The sequence below is a fragment of the Jaculus jaculus genome, chromosome 1, assembly GCF_020740685.1.
Source record: "Jaculus jaculus isolate mJacJac1 chromosome 1, mJacJac1.mat.Y.cur, whole genome shotgun sequence".
Classification (NCBI taxonomy): domain Eukaryota; kingdom Metazoa; phylum Chordata; class Mammalia; order Rodentia; family Dipodidae; genus Jaculus; species Jaculus jaculus.
In genome coordinates, this window is record NC_059102.1 from 233857780 (window position 1) to 233871976 (window position 14197).

Here is a 14197-nt window from a genome sequence, read left to right on the forward strand (position 1 = left end):
CCCCTCTTTCTCTGCCAAATAAGTAAAAGTAAAAAAAATATTTTTAAAAATCCAGAGTACAAAATTATATTTTTGGAACTTTGCTCTTTCTTTCTAAATGAATTCTTCTGTTTGTTTTAGACAGGGTCTCATGTCTGGCCTCAAACCCACTGTATAACTGAGAATGACCTTGAATTTCTGGTCCTTCCAATTATTACAGGTATGTGTCACCACAACACTTGGTTTAATAAGGTGCTAGGAGCTGACCCAGGCTTTCATGCATGATAAACAAGCACTCCACAAATGATGCCACATCCCCGGTCCCTGCTAAACTCACTCTTTTTTAAAAAAAAATATTTGTAGGGGCTGGAGAGATGGCTCAGCACTTAAAAGAGCTTGCTTGCAGCTTCATGTGCAGTATGTGTCCTGGTGCAATTTGATGTGAAGTATGTGTTCTAGTGCAGTTTTTTAAAAAAAAATTATTTATTTATTTATTTATTTATTTATTTATTTATTTATTTATTTATTTAAGAGAGAGAGGTACATAAAGAATGGGCATGTCAAGGCCTCTAGCCATTGCAAACAAACTCCTGACACATACATCACCTTGTGCATCTGGCTTACATGGGTACTGGGGAATAAAACCTGGATCCTTAGGCTTCATATACAAGTACCTTAACTGCTAAGCCATCTCTCCAGCCAGATTCTATTGCTGAAGACTCCATATACTTGGGCTGCAAGGTCACTGAGAAATCCAGCTGGAGCTGAGCTGAAAACCTCCTCCATGTAAACCAGCTGACAGAAAGCTGGGAAAAGCCACACTGCATGCAGCTCAATGGGAGAGAGAGAAATCACCAGTGGAGATACTCAACAGTGGACACCAAAAGCCTTCTATTTGGCCAACCAGGCCAAATGAGCCAACAGGTGCAATAGTGGCATGTCTGTTATGGAGGAAACCAACCACCCTCTAATTTGACTGGCAGCCTGCTCCATGGGAGGGAATACATCCCTGACACTGAAAAGCTACAACAGGGGTAGTCATGAGCCCTAGGAGTGTAACGTCTGCTGGTATCTGGCTAAATGTCTATACTATGCTCACCAAACTGTTCAGTAAGCACTTTTCTTAATGTTCATACCCATATTTTAATGCTACTCTCACTTTTGGTCAGAGAAGCTTCTCTTTTCAGATGGCAATGACCTTGGGATGACTCAGAAGCCACCATGGTACTAAGAAAAAATGACCGAGGAGTGCTCAGCACTGAAATATCTCTATTACACCTTCCAAGGCTCAGGGTCTATTGTGGAAGAGGGGGCAGAAAGAACGTAAGAGCCAAAGGAAGGGTAGGACTCCTTACAACCTGCTCCCTCCAGACACAAAATGGCCTGGATATCCATGACCTCACAGCGCCTGACCCTACCTACACAAGACCTTCATAATAGGAGGAAAAGATCATGACATCAAAATAAAAGAGAGACCAATTGAGAGGGGGAGGGGATATGATGGACAGTGGAGTTTCAAAGGGGAAAGTAGGGTGAGGGAAGGAATTACCATGGAATATTGTTCACAGTTATAGAAGTTGTCAATAAAAAATTGATAAAGCTTAAACAATGTAAATAAATAAATAAAAGCAAAGTTAAAAAAAATTAAGTTTTTTTTTTTTTTGAGCCAAACATGGTGGGGCAGGTCTTTAATCCCAGTACTTTGGAGACTGAGGTAGGAGGATTGCCATGAGTTCAAGGCCACCTGAGACTACATAGTGAAATTCCAGGTAAGCCTGGATTAAAGCGAGACTCTACCTTGAAAAACAAAAACACAAAACCAAAAAGCTTTTCTTATTATGAGCTTATGACATTTTATTATATTTTGATCCTCTTCATCCCATTGCACTCTCTTCTTTTTAACTTATTTATTTATTTAGGAGAGAGACAGAGAAAGAGGCAGAGAGAGAGAGAGAGAATGGGTGTGCCAGGGCTTCTAGCCACTGGAAATGAACTCCAGATGCATGTGCCACTGTGTGCATCGGGTTTTTGTGGGTACTGGGAAATTGAACCTGGATCCTTGGGCTTCACATCTCTCCAGTCCCCTCTCTCTTTCTGGTTTTTAGAGGAGGACACACATTCCATCATGGCAGGAGCAGGAGGTGGCTGGTCACACAGCATTCAGTGAGGTAGTACACAGCATTCAGTCAGGTAGTAAAGGGCAAACAAGAAGTGGAGCTGGCCTCTAAATGTCCAGGCCCATCCCCAGTGACCTACTTCCTCCAGCCCCAATGCCTCTCTCATCCCACACATTCCTGTGGATCCTCTTCCTCTTCTTAATTGGTCTCCTTTCTACTTTCACATCTGTTCTTAAACCTATGCATTTCAGCAGGGTTGCATGCTGGGAACATGGGGAGGGGTCAATTACTGTACATGGACAACTTAGTGGCCACGACAATGAATAAACTGTGTCTCCTCTAGCCACCATTAACTGTCAATAGCTCCCCAAGGAAGGTTGTGGCATTGTGAGCCTATCCCCTAACTTATTCTTAAATAGCTTATTCTCTGCAACGTTATTCCAAGAGGAATTGATTTGTTACTTTCATTTTTGGACTGATCATTGTTGGTGGAGAGAACTATAATTTGTTTTGTATATTGATCTCATATTCTGCAAACTTACTGTAGTCATTTATTAATTCTAATAGTGTCCTAGTGGGCATTTTTAGGATTTTACATACAGGATTAGGTCAGCTACTATTTTACTTTTCACTTTCCAAACTGAATTACTTTTGATCTCATTTTCTGGTCTAACTCCCCTGGCTAGAACCTCCAGCTCAATATTGAATAAAAGTGGTAAGAGTAGTTACTCTTGTTTGTCCTAATCTTAGAGGAAGGTATCCAGTCTTGCACCATTAGATATGTTGCCAGCTTTGTGTTTCTTTAGTTTATTTATTTGAAATAGATCTCATTGGGCTGAGGACATGGCTTACTGGATAAAGAGCTTGTAGCACAAGTCTAGATCCCAGTGTGCGTGTGTCAAGATGGGAGATGGAAGACTAATGATCAGATGGCTTAGTGGTTAAGGCACTTGCCTGCAAGGCCAGAGGACCCAGATTCCATTCCCTAGAACCCACGTAAGCCAGATGCACAAGGTGGCACATGTGTCTGGAACTCATTTGCATTGGCTAGAGGACCTGGAGTGCCATTCTCATTCTCTCTTTCAAATAAATAAATAAAAATAAAAATAATTTTTTTTAAAAAAAAAAGAGCAAGAGGAGGGATCAGCATCTGGGGCCTAATTTGTTCTTCTTTTTCAGAAGATAATGAGACCCAAGGAGATAAACCACCCCACACACTGCAGCCAAGGTCCAGGTGAAAGCACAAAGGATTGGTGAGATGACCAAGAGCGCTGCTTCCATGGTGAGCCTGACAATCTGCACCAGGGTGACAGAGACACATGCTGAGGATACTCGACACCTGCCACACAGAAATCCTGAAGCTCCTGAGAGCTTAACACTGAAGTAGACTTAAAGCACACCCACCACAGCTCAGGGAATTTTGCAGAACAGGGGGAGGAAAGACTGTGAAAGCCACAGGTCGGGAGGGCATACCCAGAGGCATTCCAACCCCCTCTACCACCACCAATGACTGACTTCTGCTCTCACAATGTATAGCCCACAACCTCATGGGGAATACCAGCAACCGCACTAAGGTGGGTCCTCAGAAGATTGGGTAGAGGGAGAAGAAATGATGGTACCAACACATTATGTGTCTATATATATATATATATATATATATGTAATATTATATATAACATATATATTAAATATTTTTTGGTGGTTTTGTGATGTAGGGTTTCACTCTAGCCCAGGCTGACCTGGAATTCACTATGTAGTCTCACAAGGATCCTCCTACCTCTGCCTCCCAAGTGCTGGGATTAAATGTGTATGCCATCACGCCCAGCTCAGGAAGCATATTCTTAATAAAATAATTTTTTTTTTGTTTTTTCAAGATAGGTTCTCAGTCTAGCCCAGGCTGACCTGGAATTCACTATGTAGTCTTAGGGTGGCCTCGAACTCATAGTAATCCTACTACCTCTGCCTCCCAAGTGTTGGGATTAAAGGTGTGTGCCGCCATGCCCGGCTGAGAAAATTTTTTTTAATTTAAAAAAGAAAGGAGGGCTGGAGGGATGGCTTAGCAGTTAAGGCATTTGCCTGCAAAGCCAAAGGACTCAGGTTCAATTCCCCAGGACCCATGTTAGCCAGATGCACAGGGAGGTGCACATGTGTGGAATTCCTTTACAGTGGCTGGAGGCCCTGGCACGCCCACTCATTTTCTCTCTCCCTCTTTCTTGGCCAAATAAATAAATAAATGAAGATAAAACATTAAAAAATAATAAAAAAGAAGGGAGGTAGAGATAGGAAAATATCCTGGAAGGTTGTAAGTCAACTAGGCTGGTGAATGCAGCAGTAAACAGTGAGAAACCGTACCTAAAACAAGGTGGAAGGTGAGGGCCCGTACCCAAGGTTTTCCTATGACTCCACATGCATGCCATGGGATACACACACACACACACACACACACACAAATAGATAGATAGGTAGAGATATGTATGGTCTTATGTATTCCAGATGGCTTCAAGTTCATTGCGTAGCAGAAGTCCCAAGTGTTAAGATTACAGGCATGCAACCATCAGACTCCATTTTATGCATGCTGGGGATTAATCCCAGGTCTTCATGCATTCTGGGCTAGCACTCTACCAAGTGAGTTTATATGTTCATCCCCAAATTGTGTTTTATATATGCCCTTTATCATACTTAGAAAGTTCCCTTCTGTTCTGAATTTGTTAAATACTCTTTATCATAAAAGTTACTGGATTCTTCCGGGCATGGTGGTACATGCCTTTAAACTCAGCACTTGGGAAACAGAGGTAGGAGGATTGCCATGAGTTAGTTCAAGGCCATTCTGAGACTACATAATGAACTACAGCTCAGCCAGGAGTAGACGTTGAAAACAAACAAAGAAAAAGAGGGCTGAAGAGATGGCTTAGCAGTTAAGGTACTTGTCTGCAAAGCCTAAGGACCCAGACTCAATTCCCCAGTGCCCATGCAAGCCAGATGCTGATGGTGATGGTGATACCTGTGTCTGGTGTTTGTTTGCACTGGCTATAGGCCCTGACACACCCATTTTCTCTTTCTCTGTCTGCCTCTTTGTCTCTCTCTCAAATAAATAAGTAAAAATAAAATATTAAAAAATTAAAAATGAGTTATTGGATTTTGTCAAATGCTTTTTCTGGAGCTATTGAGATAACCATGTGGGAGTTTCCCCTACATTTTAAAATAGAGATATAATTTACTTGCCATAAGATTAGTTTTCCATCAGTACATTCAATCATCACTATCATATAATCCCTGAACATATGCCCCATCCCTGGAAGAAATTCCCTACATAGTAGCAGCCAGTTGCCATTGTGTCTTCAAACTCCTGGCAACCATTATTCTGCTTCCTGTCATGATGGATTACCTATTCCAGTAAACATATAATGGAAATGTGGTTGTTGCAGTCAGGTTCATATTGCTGGCAGAATCACCCGACCAAGAACAGCTTTTGGGAAAAAAAGAAAAGGTTTTATTTTGGCTTACAGACTCAAGGGGAAGCTCTGTGATGGCAGGGAAAAACAATGGCGTGAGCAGAAGGTGGAGAACAACCTCCTGGCCAATAACAGATGGACCACAGCAACAGGAGAGTGTGCCAAACACTGATAGGGGACACTGGCTGTAACACCCATAAACCCACCCCCAACAGTACTCTGCCTCCAGAAGGCGTTAATTCCCAAATCTCCATCAGCTAAGAACCTAGCATTCAGAACACCCAAGTTTATGGGACACATCTGAATCAAACCACCACAGTGGTGGTTTGAATTAGGTGTCCCCTATAAACTCATGTTTGGACAGCTAGGTCCCTAGCTGGTGGCAATTTGGGAATTGGAACCTGGTTGGAGGAGATGTGTTTTTTTGGGTGGGGGGGGGGCTTGTGCGTGTATAACCAGCTTCTTCTTGACAGTGTTCAGCTTACTATCATGCTACAGGAGTTCCGCCTGCTGTGGCAGAGGTTATGTCCAACTCTGCTCGTGCCATGTTTCCCCCTGTCATCACTGGAGCTTTCCCTTAAGTCTGTAAGCCAAAATAAACAACTTTCCTCCCATCAGCTGCTTTTGGTCATGTGCTTTATCTCAGTAACAAAAAAGACAAATTGGTACCAAGAAGTGGGGTAATTACTTCTATAGACCTGATTCTGTGGCTTTTGGGTTGTTTGAAAATGATTTGAGGGAAGAATGTGGAAGTATTTGAAACCTTGGTCTGAGAGACACCTTGCAGTGCTATTAAGTAGAGCTTTCTTGGACCACTCTGGTCAGAGCTGAAAGAACCTGAGTGCAGACAGAACTACGGACTGTGAGGTTTGGTTCATGAGAGGAAGAAAGAACTTCATCTGGACTTGGCTAGAGTCAGTTTGTGACAGAGGCTTATGGCATTCTTCGCATGTCTTGAGCAGGGCTTCACTGCATAGAAATGGACTGGTGTGAGCAGATGGATACGGCACCAAAAGAAGTGAAAGTTTCAGGCCAGAGACAGTGCCTGTTTAACTATAATTGTTTAAGAAATTACAACTATTGAGATTGGGCCAACTGTTCTACCTTGGGACAGAAGAAAGAATGTTGGATATTTTCAAAGTAGCAGGGCTGAATGCTGAAGGAGTGCCCTGCTCTTCAAAGTCTGCTTTATTTACCTCTGGATTAACAAACTTGGTAGTCCACCTGGTACTATGTGAGTAAAACAAATGCAGGAAAGATAGGGTCATTGGGTTAGCAATGCAGTTTTGTTTTTTTAGATGGACATGGGCAATGTGAAGCAGGGTTGTTGGAAGTCCCTGTATCTGGAGACCTGATGGAACCATGAGGCTGAGCCATGGGTTGCAGTGGAGACACACCCCCCCTTCATGACTTTTTGATATACAAGAACTGTAGGCAGTCTGCCAAGGAGAATTGCTAGCTTGGGATGGAGTTTTCCCTAGACTGAGAAGCCCAGCTGAAAGGGCAGAATTTGACTTCATTACTGGCTAGAGAAGTTGTACTTGGAGCTACAGGATTTGATGTTTGCCCTGTTTGGTTTAGATCTTGTATTGGTTCCATCTCTCCTTACTCTTTCCAATGGCATCTTTTGTAGTGTGTTTATTCTGTGCCATTATGTTATTTTGATTTTACAGGCTAAACAGTTAAGAGATTTTGGACTATAGGGATGTTTGAACAGTACTGGGATTGAAAAATTATGAAGACTTTTAAGTTAGACTCAATCATTGCCTTTTACATCAAGGATAGTCGTCAGTTTGTGGGGGTCAGTGGTAGAATGAGGTGGCTTGAATCAGGTGTCCTCCATAAATGTTCTGAATGCTAGGCTTCAAGCTGGTGGCAATTTGGGAATTGGAGCCTTCCTGGAGGAGGTTCAGTACTGGGGGCAGAGTTATGGGTGTTATAGCTAGCTTTCCCTTACCAGTGTACAGCTCACTGTGTTTTCCACCTGGTGCGGCAGGGGTGATGTCCAGCCTCTCTGCTCATGCCATCCTTTCCCCTGCCGTCACAGAGCTTTCACTTGAGTCTGTACACCAGAACAAACAACTTTTCTCCCATCAGCTGCTTTTGGTCAGGTGCTTTATCCCAGCAATGAGAAAATAAGTACAACAGGAAATATATAATGTATGTGCTTTTGTACTGCCTTTTTCATTTAACATGCTTTTAGGTTCATCCATTCGGCAATAGTTTCCAGAACTCCCTTCCTTTTTACTACTGAGTAATATAACATTGCATGTGTTGGACTCACCTTCTGCTCATTGATTCATTAATTGATGGGCATTTGAGTTGTTCCCTCTCTTTAGCCATTATTAATAGTTATTCTATGCACAGTCAAGCATGTGCAAGTGTTTGATTGTGCATGTGGTTTCATTTCTCTTGGGTTATGTACCTAGGGGTGGAATTGCTGGTTCATATAGTAACTAAACATTTATTTTTAAGAGGAACTGCCAAACAATTTTCCAAAGCAGCTGTGCCATTCTAAATTCACACTAGCAATGTATAAGCAACATAAAAACCATGTGATTTTTATCCTTTATTCTATTACATTAACTCATAATTAACTCATTTTCTGATGTTAAGCCAAATTTGCATTCCTTCAATAAACCCCATATTGTCATGTTATATATTTTTTTGTTGTTAAAAACTATTTTATTTGGGGATGGAGTGATGGTTTAGCAGTTAAGGTGCTTGCCTGCAAAACTTACAAACCCAGGTTCAATTCCCCAGGGCCCACATAGGCCAGATGCACAAATTGATGCATGTATTTGGAGTGTGCATTGGCTAGAGGTCCTGGTGTGCCCTTTTTTTCTCTTCTCTCAAATAAATAAAATACTTCTTGGGCTGGAGAGATGGCTAAGTGACTAAGGTACTTGCCAGTGAAGCCTAAGGACACTTTTTGATCTCTCTCTAGATTCCACATAAGCCAGACACACAAAGGTGATGCAAGTGCAAGGTTGCATGTGTGTACTAGTTGGCACAAGCATCTAGAGTTTGATGGCACTGGCTGAGGCCCTGGCACACCAATTCTTTCTCGTGCACGTGCTCTTTGTCCAAAAAGATATATCTTTAAAATATTTTTATTATTTATTTATTTGACAGAGAAAAAGGGAGAGAAGCAGACAGAGAGAATGGGTGCACCAGGGCCTCCAGCCACTGCAAACAAACTCGATATGCTTGCACCCCCTTGTGCATCTGGCTAACGTGGGTCCAGGGGAATTGAACCTGGGTCCTTTGGCTTTGCAGGCAAACACCTTAACTGCTAAGCCATCCCTCCAGCCCTAAAAAGATATATTTTTAAAAATTATTTTATTGGGCTGGAGAGATGGCTCAGTGGCTAAGGCAGTTTGTGGGGGTCAGTGGGGGTGCAAAGCCAAAGGAGCCAGATTCGATTCCCCAGTACCCATGCTATCCCAGATGTACAAGGTGATGTATCTATCTGGAGTTTGTCTGCAGTGGCTAGAGGCCCTGACTTGCCCATTCTCTCTCTTTTTATCTGCCTCTTTCTCTCTCTCAAATAAATAAATAAATAAAATACTTAAAAATATTTATTTGTGTGGGTGCAGGCACACATGTGCCATGGCTTGTACATGAAGGCCAGAGGGCAGCTTTTGGGTCGGTCCTTGCCTGTTCACCTCATTTGAGGCAGGGTTTTCTGGATCTTGCGTTGCTGTTCTTTGTTGTGCTCTCCATGAGCTTCCAGAAAATTCTTCTGTCTCTACCTCCCACCTTGCCACCAGTGTCAGCATGCTGGGGGTCCAGAAGACCTCCAAGGCTTGGGGCTTGCTTACATGGGGTCTGAGAATTGAACTTGGGTACTCCAACTTGAACAGAAATCACTTTATATACTGAGCCATTTCCTCAACCTGCAAAACACTACAGATACATGCCCCACTTTTGCATCTGGTGTTACGTGGGAGCTGGGGAATTTAACTCCAGTCGTTAAGCTTTGCCGGCAAGTGAATTAATCACTGACCCATCTCTCCAGCTCCCTTTCCATGTTTTATTGAATATCCTGCTAAGACGCTGTTTGTCCTCTTCTCACTGATGTTTATGGCCTTTGTTTTTTCATCTTTCTCAAAATTAATTTCTTGGATTAGTATACAAAGTAATAGGGTTCATTATGGCATTTTCACATGTCCTAGTACTGTCTTCTTTTTTTTTTATTATTTATTTGAGAGCGACAGACATAGAGAGAAAGACAGATAGAGGGAGAGAGAGAGAATGGGCGCGCCAGGGCCTCCAGCCTCTGCAAACGAACTCCAGACACGTGCGCCCCCTTGTGCATCTGGCTAACGTGGGACCTGGGGAACCGAGCCTCGAACCGGGGTACTTAGGCTTCACAGGCAAGCGCTTAACTGCTAAGCCATCTCTCCAGCCCAGTACTGTCCTCTTATTCTTTCCCATTCTCTGGGGCCCTCCCCTTTCTTGATCCCCAGTACTGACATCAAAAGCAAACAAAAAAATCAGTGTGCCCACCTGTAATTCCAGCACTGAAATTCCTAGTTAATTCCTTTCCTTCTCCCAGATATTTTCCCCTTCTGCCTTCTCTTTAAAAAAATATTACTTATTTATTTGAGAGAGAGGCTGCAAACAAACTCCAGACAAATGTGCCACATTGTGCATCTGGTTTATGTGTGTACTGGGGGATCGAACTTGGGTCCTTTGGCTTTGCAGGGAAGCACCCTGACAGCTAAGCTACCTCTCGGCCCACCCCTTCTGCTTTCTTTTTTTTTATTTATTTATTTATTTATTTATTTATTTATTTATTTGAGAGCGACAGACACAGAGAGAAAGACAGATAGAGGGAGAGAGAGAGAATGGGCGCGCCAGGGCTTCCAGCCTCTGCAAACGAACTCCAGACGCGTGCGCCCCCTTGTGCATCTGGCTAACGTGGGACCTGGGGAACCGAGCCTCGAACTGGGGTCCTTAGGCTTCACAGGCAAGCGCTTAACCGCTAAGCCATCTCTCCAGCCCTTCTGCTTTCTTATCACACGTTTTCTACTACCCTCTTTCCTCTCATGTTTGCCTTTCTAGTTTCACAGCCTACACATACATATTGATACACACATACATAATCTTAAAGCTAGGTTTCATATATAATAGAAAATATGTGATATTTAGCTTTCTGAGTCTAGCTAATTCACTTAACATAATGATTTCCTGTTCCATCCACCTTCCTGAAAATGTCCTGATTTCACTTTGTTTTCAGCCACATGAAATTGTATTGTGTGCATCATATCTTCTTTACCCATTTATCTGGTGACAGGGCACAAGAGTGGGTCCTTTTCCTGACTATTGTTAATGGTGCAGCAATAAAGACAAATGTTGTATTAGTAGATCAAATGATAGTTCTTTTCAATTTACTTATAATAATTAGTATTTTTATTTATTTTATTATTGATTAGAGAGAGAATGGGCACACCAGGGTATCTAGCCACTGCACACGAATTCCAGATACACTGCTACCCTGTGCATCTGGCATACTTGGCTTCTAGGGAGTCAAACCTGGATCCTTAGGCTTCATAGGCAAGTGCCTTAACTACTAAGCCATCTCTCTAGCCCTCAAATTAAGAAAAAAATATTTTATTTCTTTATGAGACAGAAAGAGAATCGACATGCTAGGACCTTTAGCTACTGCAAAAAAAAAAAAAAAAAAAAAAAAAAAAAAAAAAAACCTCCAGATGCATGCACTACCTTATGTATCTGGCTTATGTGGGTACTGGGGGATTGAACCTGGGTCCTTAGGCTTCACAGGCAAGTGCCTTAACCAATAAACTATTTCTCCAGCCCTCTTTTTTAATTTTTTTGTCCATAGTGTCTACATCAGTTACCCATTCCCATCAGCAGTGAATAATGAATTCTTTTTCTGCATCCTTCCCAACATTTGATGCCATTTGTTTTCTTGACACTAGCCATTCTGGCTTAAGTGAAATGGAATCTAAAAGCAGTTTCAATTTGCATTACCTCATTTCTAAGGATATTGACTACTTTTTTGCATACTTAAAAACAATGTATGTGGCCAAGCATGTTGGCACACTCCTTTAATTCCAGTACTTGGGAGGCAGAGGTAGCAGGAACCCCATAAGTTTGAGGCCAGCCTGAGACTACATAGTGAATTCTAGGTCAGCCTGAGCTAAGGTGAGACCCCACTTTGAAAAAACAATTGGGCTGGAGGGATGACTTAGTGGTTAAGGTGTTTGCCTGCAAAGCTAAAGGATCTAGGTTCAATTCCCCAGGACCCATATTAGTCAGATGCACAATGGGGTGCACACATCTGGAGTTCATTTGCAGTGGCTGGAGGCCCTGGTGTGCCCATTCTCTCACTCTCACTTTCTCTGTCAAATAAATAAAAAAAAATTTAAAAAGAATCTTATTTATTTATTTGCAAGGAGAGAGAGGGTGCACACCAGGCCTCTAGCCAATGCAAACAAACTTCAAATGCATGCACCACGTTGTGCAATTGGTTTTATGTGGGTATGGGGAATTGAGCCCAGATTGTTGGGCATTGCAGGCAAGCAACTTAACTGCTAAGCCATCTCTCCAGCCCTGCGTACATTGTAGAATACGTTGTCTTAAGTGTGTAGGTGCCTGAAGCACATGTATGCATGTGGAGGCCAATGGACAATCTTGGTGTTGCTCCTCAAGAATGCCATCCATGTCTTTCGTTGTTGTTGTTTTGAGACAGGGTCTCTTACTGGCCTGGAGCTCACCATTCAGGCTAGAATGGCGGGCCAGCGAGCTTCGGGGATCCTCCTGCCTTGGCCTCCCCAATATTGGAACTATTGGTGAGCACTATCGCATTACTTTTTGTTGTTGTTGTTGTTGTTTTGGTCTTTTGAGGTAGGTTCTTGCTGTCTTGCTCTAGACCAGGCTGACTCACAGGGATTCTCCCAGCCCTGCCTCCCAGTGCTGGGATGAAAGGTGTGCACCACCATGCCTGGCTTTTGAAGGGTTTTAACTTGGCTTTCTTTTAGCAATTTCAAAGTTTCAGACTTATGTTAAGGTCGCTCTCTCTCTCTCACTTTCTCTCTCTCTTTATAAACCAGTAAGCTAAAGTCAAAATACTACTTGTAGCAGTTACCTATCATTGCTGGGACAAAACAGCCAGACAAAAATCAGCTTATGGAGAAAAGGGTTTATTTCAGTTTATAATTTCAAGGGTTTCATCGTGGCAGGGAATGCATGGCAGAGCAGACAGCCAGGGTGTCACATCTTGTCACATCTGCTGGGAGGAGAAAAGAAGAGTGAGGCAAGCTAGCACTGGCAAGGGAGCTGAACTATGAAGTCCTAAAGCCCACCTCCAGTGACACACCTCCTTCAAGATTCCACCTCTCAGAGGCCCCCCCAGCTGGGGATTAAGTATGAGCTTTAGTCACAAACACAGGAGGCTGTAAGGAGACATTTTACATTCAAACCATCACATTATTAAATGTAGAGAGAAGGGAAAGAGGAAACACAGCAAAAAAAAAGAAAGAAAGAAAGAAAGAAAGAAAGAAAGAAAGAAAGAAAGAAAGGAAGGAAGGAAGGAAGGAAGGAAGGAAGGAAGGAAGAAAGAAAGAAAGAAAGAAAGAAAGAAAGAAAGAAAGAAAGGGAGAGAGAGTAAAGAAAAGAATACTCTGGAAAGGAAAAAAATATTGTCCAAAAATGAAAAAAGCAAAACAAAATTAGATGAATGTATTGTATGAAGGATAATAACTAAAATATAAAAATTTCTAGGGCTGGAGAGATGGCTTAGCAGTTAAGCACTTGCCTGTGAAGCCTAAGGACCCCGATTCAAAGCTTGATTCCCCAGGACCCACGTGAGCCAGATGCACAGTGGGGCGCATGTGTCTGGAGTTTGTTTACAGTGGGTGGAGGCTCTGGTGCACCCATTCTTTCTCTCTCTCCCTGCCTCCTTCTCTCTGTGTCTGTCACTCTCAAATAAATAAATAAATGAACAACAAAAAATTGAAAAAAAAGAGATATTAAACAAAAATTTCTAAACATACAAAATCGTAGGGCTGGAGAGATGGCTTAGAGGTTAAGGCATTTGCCTGCAAAGCCTAAGGGCTCAGGTTTAATTCCCTAGGTCCCACTTAAAGCCAGATGCATAAGGTGGCACATGCGTCTGGAGTTCTTTTGCAGGGGCTGTGGGTCCTAGCATGCCCATTTCTCTTTTTTTTTTTTTCTCTCTCTCTCTCTTTTTCAAATAAATTTTTAAAAAATTTTGAGCCAAGCCCAATGGACCGGCTTTTTAAATGCGCGCACACACGAGAGAGTTGGTGCATCAGGGCCTTTAGCCACTTCAGTCGAACTCCAGACACATGCATCACCTTGTGCATTTGTGCAACCTTGCGTGCTTGCATCACCTTGTGCATCTGGCTTACTAGGGGTCTAAAGAATCAATCATGGGTCCTTAGGCTGTGCAGGCAAGCATCTTAACCACTAAGCCATCTCTCCAGCCCAAAATATTTTTCTTTTCTTATTTATTGATATATGAGAGAGAGAGAGAGAGAGCATTCATGCCAGGGCCCCCAGCCTCTGCAAACAAACTCCAGATGCTTGCAACACTTTGTGCATCTGGCTTTACATGGTGTTGCAGTCAGGTTTGCATTGCTGGCAGAAAACACCCAA